This window comes from Tamandua tetradactyla, chromosome 6, assembly GCF_023851605.1.
Source record: "Tamandua tetradactyla isolate mTamTet1 chromosome 6, mTamTet1.pri, whole genome shotgun sequence".
NCBI classification, from domain to species: Eukaryota; Metazoa; Chordata; class Mammalia; order Pilosa; family Myrmecophagidae; genus Tamandua; species Tamandua tetradactyla.
Window position 1 is genome coordinate 146,275,286 of NC_135332.1, and position 21,507 is coordinate 146,296,792.

General features: G+C 37.5%; 1 protein-coding gene across 14 annotated transcripts in view; it reads right to left on the reverse strand.

Annotated features, from left to right (window-relative positions):
- Nucleotides 1-21,507, reverse strand: part of NCALD (neurocalcin delta) — a 476,669-nt gene that overhangs the window by 207,965 nt on the left and 247,197 nt on the right. For 9 of the 14 annotated variants that reach the window (XM_077167381.1, XM_077167387.1, XM_077167377.1 and 6 more), the window contains one exon: nt 19,120-19,170. The exons of the other annotated variants lie outside the window; for them this stretch is intronic. The gene's annotated coding sequence lies outside the window, so the exon portion shown is untranslated. The remainder of the gene's footprint in view (nt 1-19,119; nt 19,171-21,507) is intronic. 14 annotated transcript variants of the gene reach the window in all.

Below are 21,507 nucleotides of genomic sequence, written 5' to 3' on the forward strand. Positions count from 1 at the left end.
CTGGTTTTGTTTTTGGCTTCTTTGGCTTCTGTAACATGTGACATTCAAGCATTTGCAGAATTGCTAAGGCAAGGATGCCTAGCTGGCAAAGGAAACCTAGGTAATTTTACCATGTCTTTTCAAGGCTGCTTAAGGGAGAATTAAACACCTTAGCTTTCTCATTCACTGAGCTATTAAAAGAGAACAGAGCTTTGATAAAGGTTAGAATAACTTCCTAAGACAAAAGTCAAGTGGGTGCCATACCCAAAAATCAATTCTGCAAGGATTAAGGACTTAGTTGTAGAAAGTAAAGTGTTAAAATTGTTAGAAGAAAATATGGGAGAACATCTTTTTGACCTCAAAATGGGAAAGAAGTTGTTAAGGCACAAAAGTGCTAACCAAAAAAGAAAAGATTGGAAAATTTGCCTCCCGTTACACTAAGCGCCTCTGTTCATTAAAAGATATGAAGAAGAAAGCAAAAAATACAAGCCAATATTTGTGACAAGTTTGCAACATATAAAACCAACAAAAGGCCAGTGATCAGGTTATATAAAGAAATGTTATATATCAGTAAGGAAAAGAAAACAATTGAAAAATGTGCAATAGCTCTGTAAAGGCATGTCTCAAAGGAGAAAAAGATGAATGGTGAGTGGATATATGAAAAGATGTGCAACCTCATTTGTAATCAGGAAATGGAAATTAAACTGATGGTAGATGTATTAGTTGATATAATAACTTGGGAACTGTTTAACAGTATCTTCGGGAATTGAATATTCATATTCCCTCCAACCTAGAAAATCCACTGCTACATACTTTCTTTAGAGAAAACCTTGCATATTTGCACCAAGAGGCATACACAAAGTGTTTATAACAGTTTTATTCAAAACCTCAAAGAACTAGATTTAACACAAATACACATCAGCCAGAGAACAAAGAAATAAATTCAGTTGCAACACACAGTGGAATATTATACAAAAGAGAAAAAAACAAGGAACCAAAGCTACTTGTCACGAATTGGATTAACTTTAGAAACATTGTATTGAATGAAAAAAAGCAAGTATCAAGTAACTATGTATACAGTGATAAGTTTTTTCAAATGAAGTGCAAGAAAAAAGAAGACATAATATTTTGTTTAGGCAAAACCATATGTAATATGTATTTTTTATCATTGTCATTTCATCACATTAGATTTGGGTAACCACAAGTGTAACAAAATACTGTTAATTCCGTTTATATAAAATTATTGAAATGACAAAATTATAAAGATGGAAAACATATTGGTGGTTGCCAGGGATTAGGGATACAGGGGCAAGAAATGGGCAGTACAAAATAGATCTGTGTAGTGAGGAAATACTTCTGTATCTTACATGAATACATATTGTACATGATTCTATGCTATATGTACAAAAGTTCTTGCTGGGATTTTGTTAAGAATTTTGTTAATCCTGAATATCAATGTAGGGAATGCTGACATCTTTACTATATTTAGTTTTCCAGTCTATGAACATGGCATATATATCCATTTATTTTGATCTTTGATTTCTTTAATCAGGGTTTTGTGATTTTCAGCACACTAGTCCCATACATGTTTTGCTAGATTAACACTAAAGTATTTCATCTGTTTTTGAGCAATTGTAAATAGTATTCTATTTTAAATTCTGGTGTCCATATAGTCATTCCTAGCACACAGAAATACAACAGATTTTTGTATGTTGATTTTATATCTTGTGACCTTGCTGGACTCACTTATTCTGAAACTAAAACTAGGAAGCTTTGCTTTACTTCCATTGGATTTTTCTAAATAAAGCACCATGGCATCTACAAATAGGAACAGCTTTGTTTCTTCCTTTCGGGATCTTTATCCTTTTTTATTTCCTCTTTTTGCTTATTGTGCTAGCCAGAACTTCCAACACCATGCTGGAAAGGAGTGGTAAGAAAAGACATTCTTGTCTTGCCCTTGATCTGAGGGGGAAAGCATTCAGTCTTTTATCAAATATTAGCTGTAGGTATTTTGTAAATGTTCTTTATCAAGCTGAGGATATTTCTTTTATTCCTATTTTTCTGAGTCATTTTTATCATGAATGGGTGTTGAACTTTGTAAAATGTTTTTTCCACATCAATCAATTTGATCATATGATTCTTCTTAAGTCTGTTAATATAGTGGATTACTGATTTTCAGATTTTGAACTAGCCTTGCATCCTGAAATAAATTCTGCTTGGATATAGTGTCTAATTATTTTTCTATATTGCTGAATTCTATTTGTTAATATTTTAGTTAAGGATTTTTTTGCATCCATCTTCAAGAGAGAAATTGGTCCATGGCTTTCTATTTTTGTACTTTTTTGGTCTGATTTTGATATCAGAGTAATACTGATTTCATAAGATGAATTGGGATGTGTTCCCTCCTCTTCTACTTTCTGGATGAGATTGTGTAGAAATGTTATTTATTCTTTAAACATTTGATAGAATTTTCTAATGAACTTATCTGGGCCTGGAGGTTTCAGTTTTCAGAGTTCTTAAATTGCTAATTCAATTTCCTAAATTAAAGGCTATTCAAGTTATATATTTCACTTTGGGCAAGTTGTGGTAGTTAGTACTTTTCAAAGAATTGGTCCATTTCATTTAAGTTGTCACTTTTATATGTGTAGAGTTGTTTGTAGAATTCTTTCCCTTGTTATCCTTCTGATTTTTTGCAGGATTGTAGTAACATCCCTGCTTCCTTCCTGATAGTGGTACTTTTGTGTCTTCACTCTTTTTTTCTTCATCAATGGTACAAGTGGTTTGCCGATTTAATTGATCTTCTCTGAGGTCCAGCTTTTTGTTTCATTGACTTTTTCTGTTATTTTTTTGTTTTCAACTTCATTATTTCTGCTCTTTTATAATGTCCATCCTTATACTTGCTTTGTATTTGTTTTGCTCTTTTTTTTATATAGTTTCTTGTGATGGGAGCTTAGATTATTGATTTGAAAATTTTTTTCTTTTCTAATATAAGCATTTAGTGCTAAAAATTTTCCTCTTAGTGCTGCTTTAGCTGAGTCTCAAAAATTTTGATACATTACATTTTCATTTTCTTTCAGTTCCATGTAGTTTTTAATTTCCTTGAGACTTTTTCTTTGACACATGGATTATTTTGAAGTCTACTGTTTAATTTCCAAGTGTTTGGAGGTTTTTTCTGTCACCTTTTCATTACTCATTTCCAGTTTGATTCCACTGTGGTCAGAGAACACACTCTGTATGATTTCAACTCTTTTAAATTTGTTGGGTTTTTTTATGACTCAGGATATGGTCTATCTTTTTATATGTTTCATTGATGCTTGAAGAGAATGTCTATTTTGCAGTTACATAATTGTAAACTAGAACCTGTTGATTGATAGTGTTGTGTTCTTTATATGCGGGGACTGGCTTTCTATCTAGTTGTTCTATCAATTGTTGAGAGAGGTAAGTCTCCAACTGTAATTGTAGATTTGTCTATTTGTCCTTTCAATTGTATCTGTTTTTGTTTTACATGTTTTGTAGCTCTGTTGTTTGGTACATATTTAGAAATTGCATGTAAACGTGTATGCTTGCATATTTATTTATGATTGTCATTTTTTTATAGTGGATTAACCCGTTTATCAATAAGCAAGTAACTTTCTTCCCCTGCAAATTTTCTTTCCTCTGAAATCTACATTATCTGATATTAATGTAGCCATTCCTGCTTTCTTTGGATTAAGGTCTGCATGATAAATCTTTTTCCATTCTTTTGCTTTCACCCTCCTCTGTTATTATATTTGAAGTAAGCTTCTTATAGACAGCGTATAATTGAGTCATTTTTCTAATCCACTGTGTCAATCACTGTGTTTTAACTTGTATTTAGATAATTTATATTTAAGGTAATATTGTTAAAGATGGCTTAAGTCTGTCATTTTATTTTTTTGTTTCCTGTTTGTTCTTTTTTTAAATTTATCTATAGTGTTTTTGAGTGTATATATTTGTATAACATTTTGCTCAATGTGCTGGTTTAAAAGGATGTATGCCTCCTAGAAACGCCATATTTTAATCAAAATCCCATTTCATAAAGGTAGCATAATCCCTATTCAGTACTGTAGGTTTGAAACTATAATCAGATCATCTCCCTGGATGATGTGATTTAGTCAAGAGTAGTTGTTAAACTGGATTAGGTGATGACATGTCTCCACCCATTTGAGTGGGTCTTGATTGGTTTACTGGAGTCCTATAAAAGAGGAAACTTTTTGGAGAATGAGAGATTCAGAGAGAGCAGAGAATGCTGCAGCACTACGAAGCAGAGAGTCCACTAGCCAGTGAGCTTTGGAGATGAAGAAGGAAAATGCCTCCCGGGGAGCTTCATGAAACAGGAAGCCAGGAGAGAAAGCTAGCAGATGATGCCATGTTCACCATGTGCCCTTCTAGCTGAAAGAGAAGCCCTGTGTTCGCCATGTGTGAACTTGAGAGAAAAACCCAGAACTTCATCAGACTTCTTGAACCAAGGTATCTTTCCCTGGATGGATGCCTTTGATTGGACATCTCTATTGACTTGTTCTAATTGGGACATTTTCTTGGCCTTAGAACTGTAAACTAGCAACTTATTAAATTCCCCTTTTTAAAAGCCATTCCGTTTCTGTTATATTGCATTCCAGCAGCTAGCAAACTAGAACACTCAAGATATTATATTAAATAAATATCACAATCTACTAGTATTATTTTGCCAACTCGAGTAGAACACTTAACTTTCTTTATATCTCTTACTCTCCCTCTTAAAAAAAAATTGTTTTAAATATTTCCTCTACATAAATTGAGAGCCACTTCAGATACTTTTAAAATTTTCCTTCAGTTATCAAACATAATTCAGAAAACTCAAGAGGAGAAGGAAGCATATTGCACTTACTCCTACTTGTACTCTTTGTATGATTCTTCCTTCCTTCCTGATGTTCTATTTCTTTTATCATTTCCTTTCTGTTTAGAGAAATTGGATTAGATACTCTCTTAAGGTTAGTCTGCTGGTGACAAATTCTCTTAGCTTTCCTTCTGCTGAGAATGTCTAGATCTCTTTATTCTTGAAGGATATTTTTGCTGGTTGTAGAATTCTGGGTTGGCAGTTCTTTGTTTTCAAAATTTGAAAGGCGTGCCATGTTCTTACGGCCTCTGTGGTTTCTGATAGGAAATTCAATGCCATTTGAATTTTTTTTTTCTTTTAGGTAAAAAGTCATTCCTTGTTCACTGCTTTCAAGATTTTTCTTTATGTTATTTTTCAGAACTTAGATTATGATGGGTCTTGGAATGAATTTCTTTGGGTTAATTCTGTTCAGCGTTCTCTCAGTTTTCTTAATTCCATGGATCTGTCTTTTGACAAATTTGGAAACTTTCAGCCATCATTTATTCAAATACTTTTTATTTTTTAACCTAATCCTCATTCTCTGTTTCTTCTGGGAAATTGATGCCACAAATGTTAGACATTTTATCATAGGTGCACAGGTCCATAAGGCCCTTTCTTTTTTACTTCAGTGTATTTTTTCGCTGTTGTTCAAATTGGGTAATTTCTATTCTGCCTTCACGTACACTGATTCTTTTCTCTGTCACATCCTTTATGCAGCTGAGCCCATTCACTGAGTTTGTAAAATTTTATTTATTACATTTTTCAGTTTTAATTTTTTGTTTCTTTTTATATCTTCTATTTCTCTGCTTAGACTTTCTATCACTTTGCTATTTTTTCACTTCTTTCAAGCATGTCTGTAATTGGTCATTGAGACATTTTTATGATAGTTGCTCTAAAACTTTTGGGAGATAATTCTAGTATCTGTGTCATTTGATGCTGGTGTCTATTGATTGTATTTTCTCATTCAAGTTAAGATTTTCCTGGGTTTTGATATGGAGGGTGATTTTTTTTTTTAAACTGAAACCTGGACTTCTGGGGTATTGTGTTATAACCATTATGTATTTTATATAAATCTTCTCTTTTAACAGGCCTTCTCTTAACACCATTCCAATAGCCCATTGACACCAGGATGGGGAGGGGCTCCTTGTTACTACTGGCTGGGGTTGGGGGTTTGGGCTCCTGACTGGGCCTTTGCTAATACCACACTCTGGCTCTCCATGTGGTCTCCTACTGACCCAGCTTGGGGGACTTCCCAGTGGGAATGAAAGTCTCGGCTCCCTACTCAGACTTCTCTGACACTACCCCATGGGAGAGATTGTCACCCGTTATTGCAGACTGGAGAGGGTGGAATTCTAAGCTCTCTCCTTAGCCTCTGCTGGCAGAGGTGGGATGGGACTGCTGTTTTTTCCTATGGTATTAGGTTGGAATAGAGAATTTATTGTCTAAAGTTTTCTATCATATAAGGTTAAACCTTTTCTGGCCCTTTGGCTCAAGAAAGCAGGCTGTGGGGGAACAATTTGCTTCTGTGCCCATTGGTATTTCCTGGCTGCCGACTGCTTCCACATACAATCTGAAATATACAAGGCACACACACAAAAAAACCCAGGCAGCCGACTTCCACATCATTCCCTGCATGTCATGATCCCTACCCAGCCAGACATCCACCCTCCACCCTTCAGAGTTTTCTTATATCTGTATTCTATATAACATCCAGTGGTATTGGTAGATGTTACTGATCAAGACTAGGGAAAAATACTTTTACTCCATCTTTCCGAAAGCAGAAATCCTCACAATTTTTAAAGCAGGAGAAACCAGAGGAAGCTGAGCACAAGTATATTAGAGGGGCAGAAGGGTTGATGCAAGTTATTGGTAACGTTTTTGGATTGGGTGCTAGGTTCAAAAGTGTACTTTAGCGTAGTAACACATTACATATATTCTTCAGTATACATAAACTATTACATTAAAGAAAAAGTAAAAAAGAATGAGTAAATCAAGTCAATACATCTGTCTTCTGCTTCCTGGGAAATTACTATATTTGTGGGCAGGGAAGAGGTTCAATGACCCTGTTGGCTGATAAGACACACTGGGAATGGGTCTCCTTCCTTCCATTCAATGGCCCTCTATTAGAACACGTCCTCGAGGTTAATGTGGCTTCTCAGGGCATGGCTGACTCCAGGCACCAGGCAGATGAGGCAGGGACAAGCAGCATTTTCATGTTAAATTGGGCTAGAGTTAACTACTATGCTACAAAGCTATCCTCCTTTGGCCTTGCCGCTCTCCACCCCTTCTACCCCTCCTCTCCTATTTGAGTCTGCCTGTCTTATTCCAACCCTTCAGCTCCTTTTGATCCCTTATTCTTCACATGGATTTTCAACACTCTTTTCTCCTCCGGCATCTGCTTCCTTCTGATTTCTGCTTGTCTCCCTGGCCTCTGAAACATTTTTGCTTGCATTTTGACATTTCTTCAATGCCTGGATTCCCTGATCCAGCTCCTTGACCAGGGTTCTTAACCAAACAAAACATCCTCTAGAGATTCTAACTGTTTTGCTTTCACCAACATTTGTGTTGCTCTCTAAGGCTAGTGAAATACTACTGATCTTTCTTCTCTTTCAGGGATGGGGGAGGGGTTGATTCCAAAGGCTCTTAGTCTTCTCTCTCTAGGAGATGCTCCTATGAGGTCACCAGCTACTTTTTATGCCTACTTCTTCAATCCTAAGCCCAGCACACAGAGACAGGAAGAGAAAGGGGGTGGGAGGACAAATTAACACTGAAAAGCTTGATAAATACTAACAGCAAATACTAAAAATAACCAGGCAGCAGTAATCTACTTTTAGGAATTTCATTTGTACCTTTGTGTTGGGAGCGCGGGGGAGGGAAAGAGAGGGCTTGGAGAAGGGACTGGAAATGTTATTAATGTTCTCTGGAGGTGGATGCACAAAAGAGCCTCCCTAGGCAGACAGCATCACCCAACCCCTCCCTTAAATAACTCTTTCTTTTTTCTCAGCTTTCTCAGGTTTCCACAGCTCTGCAAATGGCTCCCTCCCTGTGCCGCTAAAGACATCCTTGCTTTTACCAGCAGAGAGAAAAAGAGGCTGAGATTGCAGGCTGCTTTGCTCCTGCATCTCCCATTGTGCAGAATAGCCTAAACACCTTTTGACCTGTCTCCTCAGGAGCAGAGGGCAGAAAGGAAAGGGTGGTTAGTATCAGCGTGTGTCATGTGTACATCTGTGAGTCCCTGGTATTCTGGTGTGACATGGCAAAGCCATAAACCCCACATGACATGATCTGCATGGTGACAGCAGGAGCTCTCAGACTAGAAATTCCATATGTCCACCAAAATGCCTGCTGTGGGTACCCCGCTATCCCCCTCCAGGACTGGGGACACAGACAAATTGACAGGATCCTTTCATAGCCAGGGTCTTCTGGTTTAACAAAATAAAAGGGGCAAAGTCTGTTTGATTATGTTTGAGTCACTGTCCTTGCCCTAGTGAGAAATTCAATTATTCTACGAGTTGATATGGATCTAGAGAGCTGGAGAAAGACAGCATGAGGGAGATAAATGGCTCTACCTTGGATGAATTATAAGTACCTTTAAGTTCTTCATCATATCTGCCTGAGCAATCAGCAAACAAGGAGTCTTCTCCTTCTGCTCCCCTAATCCCTTTCCATAAGATACACTCCTAATAGCACTGACAGCAAAACACAGTAAAAAGCCTTTCTCCTCTTTCTCTTGTCTCAAAATCCCCACATCTTCATTTTTCCCCCCTTCTTCCTCCATGACTAAGATGAAGATGGGGACACCTCCATGCAAAGGTTAATATCTCCATTTATGTCATGATCTTCCTCTCCAGCCTCATCCAAGCTCATTCTATCCATTATTCCCAGCACACCTCATGAACATCTTTTGAATGTTACCTCTCTGGCCTCCTTCCCTTAAGCTGGAATAGCCTCAGCTTCCCCTGGCCTGCAAACCTGCCTTCCATTTTGTTACCCTTTTAGGTATAATTATCCCATTTCTCTCCTCTTCTCCAATACACTTCCTAAAAGTGATTACTTCCATCTCTCTTCCTTTAGTTACTCCTTACCTACTGCAAGCAGTCTTCCATCTGCTTTCCTCAAGGTCCCTAAGAATGTCCAGGTTGCAAAATGCAATGGCCTTAACCTTTCTGCTCAGTCCTCCTGAAACCCACTCTGCCCTTTGATTCCATGACACTACAACTCTCTGGTTCTCCTGAGACCTCTGTATCTGTTCCTAAGCTGCTTCTGCTCTCTCTTCCTCTTCTGTCTATGTTGTAATTGTGGGCAAACCCCACATCTAGGGTTGCCAGATTTAGTAAAAATGTACAGGATGCCCAGTTAAATCTGAATTTTAGTTGAACAATGAATAATTTTATAATATAAATATGTCCCAGATATTGCATGGGCCATTCTTATACTAAAAATTATATGCTGCTGATCTGAAATTAAAATTTAACTAAGCATCCTTTATTTTATACCTCACAATCCTATTGTAGTTGTTTCTTTGGCAATCATCTCCTCTTTCTAGACATACTCTCTTGATTATGTTTTCTATGTCCACAGCTTCAAAGATTATGTCTTCTCTGATCATTTCTAAATCTTCATCTCTAGCACTAACTTCTCTTTCTCCCTCTCTCTTTCTCTCTAGCTTATGGAAGGATTTCTGTCTTTGCCTTGTTATTTCCAAGGGGAAAGACATGGCATTTCCAACCCATAATATGTAAAACTGAACTTATTTTTTGACCCTCAAATCTACTTCTCTATTTCTGTTAATATTTTCTCCAACCTCTCAATCACTTCAATTCCAAATTTAGGATCCCTTCTTAATCAAATGGCTGAGTCTTGGTTGATTTTACCCCCACCAGGACTCTCAGATCTGCCTTTCCTCCCATTTCCAATGATACCAATGATTTGGTGCTCTTGTCACCTCTGTACTACTGCAAAAAATACTGGCCTATTGAAATAGTCTTCTAACTAGTTCTCTTACTTCTCTTCTCCTTCACCCTCTATCCTACTCCACATGCTGCCACTTAATCAATATCCTAATTAAAACTCAAATGTGGATTTGCAATATCCTTGATGAAGGTAGCTTCCTACTGGCTACTGTTTACATTTCAAACTTCCTAGCCAGCCTTTAAGGCCTTCCATTATTTGGTTTTTCTCCTCTTATATCTATGCTCTCCTCCATGCACCCCAAACTAAAGGCACATCAGAACATGATGCCCTGGGCCTTGCTATCTCTGCTCACACTCACCTCTCCTAGATTTAGATTATTTTGAGGGCAAGTAGTACAGTTTCTACCTACATAGGAGCTCACTAAATGCTTGTGAAATTAGTGAAGTTGGTCAGTTCTAAATTATCCACATTAAAGAAATGAAGTAATTAAATCCATGAATCATTTTGGTGATAATGAAACGCATACACTTCTTCACAAATCCATTGTCTACCGAATACCAGTTATGGGTGGTGCAAGCTCTTGCTGGCTGGACTCTGATAAGACTCAGGGAAGAACAATAAACACAGACCCTACCCACTCTCTGCTGCCTCTCACACTTTACTTTTTGAACTATCCCTTCTCTATTTCCCCCATTACTTATGGATGGAAGATACAATATTCTCGTACAGGTGCTTGTATTCTCTGTAACACAAATCCCCAAACAACTATAAATTCTAAACTGCCTCTAAACTCACATTCTAATCCAAGACCATCAGAATGCATCGACAATCTAAATCAGGGTTCACAAACTTTTTCTATAACTGGCCAGATGGTAAATATTTTAGGTTTTGCAGACTATACTGTCACTGTTGCAACTACTGAACTCTGCCACTGTAGCACAAAAACAACCATAGTCAATGCAAAAAAAAATGAGCCTGGTTGTATTTTAATAAAACTTTACCCACAAACACAGCAGCCAGCTCACGTGGGCCATTGTTTGCTAACCCAATTTGAATCAAGTTTCTGATGAATGATTTACTTCATGTTTTCTTTCTAAGCTATATCGTTCATTGTGGTTGCTTGATTGGAAAGAACATTGGAATTTCAGTTGGCGTTAGTATAGTCTTTTCTTTTCTCAAACTCAGGACCCCAGGATGGGTCTGAGAAAAATAAGGAACCCAGATTTGAAAGCCTCTGGGCCTTTCCCTCCCAGCCCAGTAAACATGACACCGGGGCTGGGACTAGGGGAAGGCAAAGGCATCCTCAGGGTATTTGCTTCAGGAGCAAATTTAAGGGGGTCACCAAAAAAAATTTAGTAATTAAGATAAATAATATCTTGATACAACATTTAAAAAGATCAAAATGAATATAAACAATCCATGATGAACAAAATATGGAAAACAATTTTACATAAAGGCAGGATTAATAACAGTGCTGTGCTCAGCCACACTGGAGCCTGATACAAAAGGAAAAATCAGTGGTCCAGAGCCTGTCTTCACTGAAGATGCTGGTATATTATTCATTATGGATGCCTTTGAAAATTTTGCATTAAAACATTCTTTATATTGATTACTGAGATTTTTGGCACCTCTTTTAATATCACACCAGGTGAGCACCCTCCTCATCTTCCTCACCTGGCCCCGTCGTGGCTGGAACATCCTCTACATTATCAGTACCCTTTCTATTCCGAGAGTGACATCCATCTATTTAATGTTACCTTTGGACTAGTTCATTCCTCTTGGCCGCTTTGATACCATTTTCAGCTACCTGGATCTACTTCACACATGGGTGGATTTGAAGCATGTGGAAACCTTTGTACCAGCCTGTCCAAAGAGTGCCACTCCATAAGGGGCTTCTTAAGGAGAGAAGAGAATACCTACTATATGCCAGGTGGCACTATGCTAAGGAACTTTATTATAATTTCATTTCATTCTCATGACAACCCCATGAGGTTTGATTACATCCATTTTACGGATGAGGAAACAGAAGCTCAGGGAAGCTGAGATCATAGAAAATGCTAAAACCAGAATGCAGAAAATGCAAAGAAGTCCTACATTTTGAACTGCACTGAGGCACTTTCTTGCCTTTCTATTTTACATTTGCACAGCATCTCTCTTATTTATAAAGAGCTTTCAAATGCTCCATCCCATTTAAGCTTTACAACAACCCTGTGAGGTGAAAGGTCTTATATTATTAGCTTCATACGATAGGAGGGACCTGCTTGTGAGATGTGACTCAAGGCATGCTAGTATGTGGATCTTATCTTACTGGAAGAGGTGAGGACATTGATATTCAAAAAGGTTAAGTAACATAACCCAAAGTCACCAGCTAAAGAAGTGGCAGAACCAGAATTTAAAGGCCAGGTTTTCTGAGGCCCAGTGAGTTGTGCATTTCATTACATCCTTTCCATCTTGAGGAAGTACAACTGGCATAGGTATCTCTGATCCAATACTACTCATGTTTATATAGCAGTGAGTATCCCTAAAGGAATAATAACTAGGACTAGAAACTTTGATGGGAGGAAATTAGCAGGTAGGGGAAGGAGCATGAAGTAATATTGAGTGCTGTCTACCTGGATAAGGAAGACCTAAGATAAAGAAGGGCAGCAGAAGCAGAGAAGGGTAACTGGAAATGGGTTAGAGAATTGGGGGAGTAGGAGCCCCTGCAAGGATGGAGCCATGAAGAGGCTCAAAGGGCAAGGCCCACCTTGACCAGGGTCACCACTTTGCCAAGGGTCCAACTTCTTGGTGCCAGGAGTCATCCTAATTGTAATCGAAGCAATTTCTGCTCAAATCCCATCCTCACCTACTACCTCCAACCCTTCTGGATTCCATGCTTCAAGAAAGCAAAAGAACAGCTTTCTATCAAGAGGAACATCACCTGAACACAGGAAGAGTGGGAGAGAAGGATCAGACTAAAGTGAGGGCAGGACAGGATACAGAGGGGAGGACCAGAAGCATCAGCACATCTTGCCTCAGTTCCAGTCTAGTGTTGGAGCAAAAGTGGCAGGAGCTCCTCTTTGGAAAGAAATCACATTGCATGTTACTCCCAGCAACGTGAAGGAGGCATCAGCCCACGTGAGAAGTCACACTTGGTATTCTATCTCGGTAATAAGAGGCACAACCAGCACTTTCAAGCATTTAAAATACTTGAATGTGTCAAGTTTCCCAGTTGGTCACAAGCCTCCAATAGCCACATGCCTCTATCACTGGGGAGACATCACGCCAAGCTGCATTTCTACTGGGCAGCCTGGCTTCCCATTCTTCAAAATATAACAGCTCACAGGTCTTCTTTGGCAATTTTAACTACAAGAGAATAGAAAACACCTCCAGCAGAGTGTGAGAGACCAATCTTGTAAACAGCAGGACAGCAAGGTATAAACAGGGATGGAAAGAAAACATGCACCCTTTTAAAAATCATTGCTTTTGACAGAACAGTAATATGGGAATAAATTCAGCCCCAAATATCATGGAACAACAAAAGCTCAGAGAAGTGTTAAATTACAAGCCAGGTGGTTGCAGAAATTTGCAATGATCCATTCCAATGTGCCAACTCATCCCTTTTGGCATCTGGCTTGATTTTACAAACTCCTCTTCCAGTTTTATATGCTTGGTTGTTTTTTGTTTTGTGTTTCTCCTTTCATGCACCACAGCATTTCTGAGGCTCTTGAAACTTTCCTAAATGACATCTTTATTCTTTCTCTGACTCCATAAATAATGTTGCATTGGAGAACCACAAACCACAGCATTTCCATCTTTCATTTGACTGAATCATGTTCTTGCATGTGGGAAAAATATGTTCATATACTTGTACAAAGCCTTGGTAAATTCCCTATAGGATCATTTGTGTTGCTAGGAGATATAGTGCAGCAAAACTACAGTATCTTCCATCCTTTCAATCATTCTGCTAAAAATTGTGCACTGAGCCTTTATTCGAGGTAGTAGCCTGGGAATAATAGGAGTTAACAGTCAGACTTTACTTTGAGGATCACATGGTCTGACAAAGGAGAAAGTCTCAGAAACAGATACAATGTGGGATGAAGCTCTCTTTACCCTCAGCTGTACAATGATATTGAGCATGGGTTCCATATACTTTTCATCGCTCCCCAGAAGGATGCTTCCAACCAAAAATGCTTCTCTAAGCCAAGTAACAAGGGGATGTGGTACCTGTGAGATAAGCAAGAAGTATTGGACAGGCTCAGTGTGTTCCTATGGGGCAAAGAAGTCCACCCCTTTCATGAAATCCTCCTCCATCCTCACCTATCTCCTTTGTTGCCTTGCTCTATGTAACTGTTCTCAGCTACAAACTTCCACAGTGCCTGGCTGGGACTTAGGAATCCTCCCCAACCCTAAGTACTATTGATACACTCACATACACCATATTTACTATGTGCCAGGAAGGGCATATATATTATCATATTGAGTTTCCATAACATCCTTGGAGTGGGCTTTCTGATCTCTGTGTTATAGGTAAAGAAGATGAGACTCAATATTTTAGAAACTTGCTGGTAAGTAGAAACACAGAGTAGAACCTAGGACCATAAAATGCAAAATTCTTTTAAACAGTGCTTAGTCTGCTTTCATAGGCATGTGTAGTCTAATTCCTCTGCTGGGTTATTCATACCTTAAGAACACAGATCAAGATTTCTACTTCTTTAATAGTCCCAGGTAGGGTGGGCTTATAAGCAGGAAGAGTAGGTGTGTCCTATGCGGTGTGATCTAAGGGAAGCTGGGGAAGGATGGCCTAAAAATATCTGCACCATTTCTTATCACAGTGCCTGAAATATGACTGTGAGAGATGCGTTTACTTTAGGTCTTGCAGGCCTTCTAGGCTTCAGGATTGTTTCTTAGAGTATGCTAAGGGGTGAGGACTTCAGAGAATGAAACGTAGGAGAGATGCCTAAAAAGAAGTCTGGGACCTCCAGAAGTTGGCAAAGTGGTCTTGAAAGGCAGGACATTTTGTTTGGCTGAGCCCACATTTCTGGCAAAGCACATGGAAAGTATGCAAAGGGAACATTGTTTTAATCAGGTATAAGGGTTTGGGGGATGGTGGTAGGTAGACATCCACTGCTGAGGATGCACTGTGAAAGCATGAAAGACAAGAAGGCAGAAACTTTGCCCTAAAAGAACTTACAGTCTCTATGGAGAGAAATAATAGCAATACAACAGTGGGTAAACAAGATAAGATGGGATGACCAAGCACAGACTAGGTGTGTAATAGGAAGTTTAAAAAGGAGAGAGCAGTGTGGTGGAAGTAGTACCAGTTTCACTAGGGACATGAGTACCCCCTATAAATAAATTATGGTACCAATTAAAGATATGAATTGAGTTAGTGAATGAGTTAGTGCATGCTTGATTATGCCAAAAAACTTCTTAGGCTGCCACAACCAAGTGCTACCTTAGCAGTACCAAACAAGGAAATCCAACTTGGATATATTATCATGATGTAAAATGTTGTTAAGACAGTCTAGAAACAAAATTTGAAGACAAATATAATGTACAGAAATTCTATTCATAAAATATATCTCTTCAAAATGAGCCAAGCTCTTTTTATAAAAGGATTGCTACTATCTAATAGTTGCTCCAACCATAGAAAATTCAGAATTTCAGTGAACAGGTAAACATACCAGACTTACACATTAAGATACATGGTGAACTGGATAAAGTTATTAGGAACAGTAAATCAGGAAATGAACGTAAAGTGCTTAGAGTATGAGTTCTTACTATTTATGGAAGTTATTATTTGTGGCAATAATAAAAATTTAATCTTGAAAAAAAAAAGGATACATGGCGAATAAATCTGATGAAACCACTAGGTGAGCCCCTGGTGAAACTCAGCTAAAACGATGAGAAAGAGGTCAGATGTTTGCTACCGCCAGGGCAACAACCTTGGAAAATTCCTAGATCTTCCTCTGGATTCAGCTCTGATAAAGAATCACTTTACCCTGTGACCTTCTAGCCAAAGACAAATGTGCTTATTCTGGGCTTTCACTTAATGCTTCCTTCACAAGCAGGAAAGGTTACTTCTATTTACTCTAAATTATATTTTATTTTTTTAAAAAGACACAGTTATTTAATTCTTATAGAGCAAATCACCCCAAGGAAGAGAGGAAGGAAGAAAGCAAGCAAGCTTTGACCTTTATTTGCTAAATAAGTTATTTTACCAATAGCTACAGGTGATTATGTTCTCATCATTCTGAATAACAATCTTTTGTACCCCTTGGCATAAGAGAAACCAACAGCTACAGCCTAAGGCTTAGTTATGAGTGAGCAGAAAAAGGAAAATATAGGTAGGAAGAGATTTGCAAACAGAAAGAGGTTAAGGTTGGGGGAAGAGTATCCACAAGAAATCCCTCCTAAGAGTTTCTTAATTGAATTATTGCTCTCTCTCTATTTCCTTGTAATTTCAACTAATAGCTGCATTCCCATAAGTGACCTGCTTTCTTTAAGGTGGCTGCATGTACGAGACAAAAACAACAAAGGTCTCGGGTTCCATCTGCTAACAGGTTTGTAGTAATCTCTGTGGAGACTCAGAGATACACTGATCAATTTACCCCAACCCATAATGAGCAGAAACTTGGCAAATGCAGTCCTAATGCCTAAATATATAGAATTTCTCGGACATTTGCGTGTTTTGAGAGCAGTCAGAAAAAAATATTTGATTTCCTGAAAATCTGAGTGGTTATTACAATACTGAAGCAAAATGACAATAACGATATGTCTGTATTTAATATTCTATAAGAAAAGGATTCTGAATCCATAAAAAAGAAATTAGTGAAAATTAATGCAATTAGCTAATAGAAACATATATGCATCATATTGTACATTTAAAAAATACAGCCTGAACAGTATTGTTCTACTATCTACTATTAGCAGACAGAATTAATATATGTTAAGTATTAAAAACTAATCTTAAGTGAAAAAATTAAGTCATGAAGTTGAAAATTATATTTCATTCATGAAAATGAAATAATAATATTTCAGATCTTATAAAGTATGTTCTTAAATTGCATAAATGTTATTGCCATTGAGTTGACAGCATATTTTTGTCCAAACTTTGTCACTGTTAAAAAAGCACTAATTAGAGAAATAATGATAGATTTTTTAGTTAACTCTGAATATTTTTCTTTGATTTGAGGATTATATTAAGCAACCTTTGCAAGAGAAGTTTTGCTTTGTCAATTATTTTCTTCTGGAAGATTACAGCTATATGGCAGAATGCTTTATAATGTGTACACTTTTGCCCAGTTAAAACTTTAATACAGAATGTAATTCTGCATGTGTGAGTCTCTTAAGTCATAAGCGAATTAAATTCAACATTTATCAAAATACTAAAATAATATCATTTGCATTCTATAAAATTGGAGAATGTACCTCTACACCAGTTTTCCTGTGTGTGTGAGAATGCATGGTTACTTTTAAAATGAACTTTTTATTTTAAAAAGTGTGAAGCTAGCACAGAGAGTTCCCATATACACCACACGCAGTTTCCCCTATTATTAACATCTTACACGAGTATGGCACACATCACAATTAATGAACCAATACTGATGACACTATTATTAACTAACATCCATACTTTATTTAGATCTACAGTTTTCCTAATGTCCCCTTTCTGTTCTAGGGTCTCATTTAGTCATCATGTCTCATTAGTCTCCTCTAAGGAGGAGTGGATGTGACAGTTTTTCAGTCTTTCCTTGCTTTTGATGACCTTGACAGCTTTGAGGAGCACTGATGAGATATTTTGTATAATGTCCCTCAGTTGGGATCTGTCTGGTGTTTCTCTCATGATTAGAGTGGGGAACGTGTTTTAGGAAGGAAGATCACAGAAGTAAAGCGCCATGCTACCAACCTACCAAGGATGACTGTCAATATGACACGTCACTGGTGATGTGAATCTTGATCACCTGACTGTAGTGCTCTTTGTCAGGTTTCTCTGCAGCAAAGTTACTCTTTTTCCCTCCTTTCCCTACCCTACTCTTTGGAAGCTGCACACTGTTCACTTAAGGAATGGGAAGTTATGCTCCACCTCCTTAATGGCAGACTATCTACATACCTTATCTGGAATTCTTCTGCACAGGAGATTTCTCTATTATCCTCATTTATTTACTTATTTATTCATTTATTCAATCATTTCTTTATCTCAGTATGGACTCATAGATATGTATTATCCTTTGGGTTATATCTAAATACTACTTTATTTTGTTGTTCAAGCTGTTCCAGCTTCGACATCGGGAGCTCTTTCGGTTGGCTCCTCCAGTCCTTTGACAAACACTCATCATTGTGAGTTTTTAAAAATACTTTTTAGCATTTTACTACTTTCTGGCACAACAAGTTGCTCCAGACTCATTCTGTGTATTTCCAAGGTCTGCTGGTTCCTTTTATTGGAGAATGGTATTAGAAACCAAAATCTCTGGGTGCTATGTGTACCATTGCTACCGGGGCATCACTGCTTCTAGAACAAATCAGTCTTTTGGTCTCTAAATATGGGCCTAGGTGAACAGCATTTTAATTTATTTAACAAACATTTTTACAGAGATTACTAGATGACAGATACTGTTTTAAGCACATTGCAAATATTAACTCCTTAATCTTTATAACAACAAAAAGATAAGGTAACCCCATTTAATGAATGGAAAAACTGAGGCACAGAGAGGTTCGGTAATGTGCCCAAAGTTATGCAGCTATTCATCTAGTGTATTCAAGGATGTAAGTGTCAGAGCCAGGAACTGAATCCAAACATCTGACTCCAGAATCAGAGTACTAAACCACCACACCATACTGCCTCGCAGTGACACGAACCTTACAGAGCTACCATACAAAGTTGATTAATTAATCCATCAATTTATAGGAATGTACAAATACCTGTTATGTGCCCATTATATGCCAAACCCTCTGCTAGATGTAATTGGTGCTTAATGTCATTTGAGATGCCTCTTGAACTGTGCCCCAATTTAACAAGAAGGAGGAGGCCACTGTAATGTGTCCCTTGAGAGGATGCTGGCAGCTGCCTAGGATGAATATCCTATACAAAAAATACTCTTCTTAGTGGCTGCAAATACACTTTATTAGGTTACAGAAACTATTCAAGGATGATAGGCAGTGCCTTATTTACTTTATTTTATCCACTTATCCTTTACATAAATTTTAAAGAGGGATTTAGTATCTTTTCCTATATATGAAGCTCCCATGTTCATTATGCCACTATTCACTGATCAATATTTTAATGAAACTTCCTTTTGTGAAAACCATTTAACAAAGTCCAGATTTCCATTTACACCTGATTGAGAAGAAAATGTAAACTGTACACTTACTTTATAATTGTCGTTTGTGAATGGTTCCAAGGAGATCAGAGTTCAGATGATCTAAAAAAAAAACAAGCAAAAAAAAAAAAGTGCTGGAAAATAACAATGCTGGGTGCAAATACTTCAAGGATCGTTGGCCCTAGGGTCCTTAATTCCCTCTCTTAATGTCCAGAGCCTTGTGAGGCATCTGGTGACTTGATTTTAGTCAACAGTAACACCTTTTGGAAAAGGGAGTGCAAAAAAAATTGAGTGTCCCTTAAAAAAAGAAGGGATGGGACTCTGCAGAAAGGACCCCCTACCTACCCAAAAGGAGCCAGAAGTTAATAAAGTGGGGAGTCTGGAATGAACTTCTTGTTGATACTTATAAACTCCTCGGAAGAGAATACAGGATTAAAATGCAGGAACACTCTGAGACATGGGCTTTCATTATTTAGTTCAGAGCAAACACTGAGCCACATTCCAGATGTACCAAAAGTAAGAGATATTTAAAAAATCATTAGCAGGCACAGCCCCCGTAATGCAACAATCAGAAATTACAATAAAAATAGTCAATAAGTGGGAATAACAAATTTGTTAGAGTCACAGGGCAGGAAAGTTTTAGAGAAAAAGAATGATCAAAGGGATTAGCCTGTGAGGAGACAAATTTAGCAGGTCTGATTAAGAAAGCTTCAAAGAAGAGGGTGAAATCTGTTAGATTCCATCACTAATAGACATGGGAAGGAGGCAGGTCTCTCTGAATTTGTGCCTACTTTATAACTATCTCTATATAGAAAAAAAAAGGTGCATTTTAATGCCTCTGCGAGCACCAGGCTAGACAATCAAATAGTCCATCTAACAAAGTTTCAAAATGATGAAGAAAATTAAAGCTCTCTTGAGCTTTCCTTGAGGAAATCTGTTTTAAAAAACAAACACACATATCTTAAATTCTTAGGTATCAAAGCATCACTTTTATTAGGAATAAAATTAGAAATTTTCAGTTCTTTGGGTTTCTGAATATTCTTTCCTTTTTTATTTAAAAAAAAAGGTATTGTAATAATCCAAGAAGATAAGATAAGATACCTCAACTGACAAGTTAGAAAAAAATAAAGCACTCTTTCTGATTTTCGTGTATTCGATGATGTCTCAATCACTTCAAATGCAGTGCAGTCAATATACCAAGGACTCGTGTCTCACAAAGCATTTAACAGAGAATTGAAAACAGTTGAAGCAGAACTAGGAGTTTTACCACAGAAATTTGTCCCTTTGAACATAGAATTGAGGCAATAATTTCAGTGGGAAAGAGGTTGGTCAAGTTATTGAACCTGACTGCATGCTCCTCAAATGACAGATGTTTAGTTCTAGCACTCTAAAAATTCTGATCTAAGACAGATTTTTATTTTTTTCTTACTTATAATCTCTGTACATTTAAAAATATAGCTATTATAGATGAGGTTCTGGCTTAATGAACTATATATCTTCAAATAATTATTTATTTGGAGGTTAAATTGCTATTCAGAATGAAAGAAATACCATTAGAAACTTATGTTTTCCAAGTATGATTTTTTAACAGAAAAAAAATTCTGCAAATGGTTAGTATCTATTTTTCTTTCTCTCACAGTTAGTTTCTAGATAAACAAGTGTGTAATAACTTTTAGGGTTTCATGGGCAGGCACTGGGAATCAAGCCTGGGTCTCCCACATGGCAGGCAAGAACTCTGCCTGCTGAGCCACCATGACCTGCCCTGTCATAGTGTTTTATACTTGAAAACATATAGTTAACTCTGTTTCTGACTTTTACAATTTATTGGGGAAAAAAAATAAGGTTCTTGGTTAAAATGACAAGGTGATAAATGAGCAGTTACTAGAGTTGACCAACCATCAGACCCTGATTTTCTCTAGTCTCAAACTGGACAGGCCATTAAAGACCAAGCTCGTTGATTCATCTGGGTGACACTACCCAAAGACAATGCCAAGTGGGAAGGTATTAAAGCTTTGTTTGTTCTCTGTGCCATTGGGCAAGTTTTCATTGATCTGCTTGGAGAAGTGCTTTGAAACACCCTATTTTCTTATCTACTTTTTCTCAGAGATTGAGGAGAAAATGATGGAGATGAGATGGGATGAACATGAATACAAAGGAAGGCAGATGTACATAATTGGCATGGTATATGTTCTGTTTTTTTTTTTTACGTAATAGCTGTTCATATAGACATAGTCATGGATATGGACATAGAAAATTTATAAATTATATATGGATCTTGCTCATTTAAATGATCATTTCATGGAGGCAACGCAATAAGGTAGAAAGAGTGCTTGAGTGGAATTCAAGAGGAAGACAGGGGTTTACACCCAGGCTGGCCAATAATCAGCAGAAGGGTGGCCTTGGAATAGTCACTTGTCTTCGCCAGGCCTCTACGCTTAG